Source organism: Ceratosolen solmsi, unplaced genomic scaffold (genome assembly GCF_000503995.2).
Source record: "Ceratosolen solmsi marchali unplaced genomic scaffold, CerSol_1.0 scaffold47, whole genome shotgun sequence".
Classification (NCBI taxonomy): Eukaryota; Metazoa; Arthropoda; class Insecta; order Hymenoptera; family Agaonidae; genus Ceratosolen; species Ceratosolen solmsi.
In genome coordinates this window covers 10929056-10930152 of record NW_011948419.1, presented here as the reverse complement: position 1 = coordinate 10930152, position 1097 = coordinate 10929056, and positions in this window count along the sequence as shown.

Below are 1097 nucleotides of genomic sequence, written 5' to 3'. Positions count from 1 at the left end.
ACGTAATAACAAGCCAGCAAAGAGAGACAAGGAAAATCACGATACACTGCAAGTAAGTCCTTACAGCTAGTACTCATTCTTGATTTCTCGGCTTAAGCACGGAAGGACGAATTAATGTCCAACTTCGCAAGCTTCCCGGACATACATTAGCGCAAAACCAGCTATAACGCCACTGTGGCTATTAATCACTCCAACAGTAAGCTGTTCCCGCCACAGGTGGCGCACAGCTTCGCATAACCTCTACTTGGCGCTCTTACGCCCAACACTAGAGTTGACTGCACACGTGTGAAATAAACTTGCCAACAGTGCCGCGTTCAATTAACACACCACAGCAATCATAACCTCCAGTGATAATATTTAATAGATTATAACCTGCTTTATACATAGGTAATTTATTTCAACACTACAAGATTATTAAGAAAACCAAGTTCATTTGTAATTCACCTTTGTAAATCAATTTAAATAAATAGAAATACTAAAGACTTGTGTTAATTATTAATTAGTGCTTTCATCCTTTACTTGCCCGGCAACCCCACATAACATCTAGTGGGTTTTATTGTTCTAAGTTAATTAGTACACGTTTGGCTGACGAGTTGAATTGTGGAATTAATTTCCGAACACATAAACATCCTAATATTTTATGATAATAGCATAGGGTTTGTGCGACAAACACTGGCGACCTAAGAACACAAACCTTTCCAAATTTTTTCGTCATGTAAGGGACAGTGCAGGCTGCAAATAGCATAAAGTACGAGTGATTTCAGTCATGAACTTCCGAATATTATAAGGTAATATTATATGGTTTTTGCTAAAAATACTCATGACCTAATAGCCGTATCCTTCCCAAAATTTTTGCTCAGTTAGGGGACAGTACAGGCTACAAATAGCCTAAAGTACGAGAGATTTCAGTCATAAACTTCCGAATATTATAAAGTAATATTATATGGTTTTTGCTAAAAATACTCATGACCTAATAGCCGTATCCTTCCCAAAATTTTTGCTCAGTTAGGGGACAGTACAGGCTGCAAATAGCTTAAAGTACGAGTGATTTCAGTTATAAACTTCCGAATATTTTAAGGTAATATTTTATAGTTTCG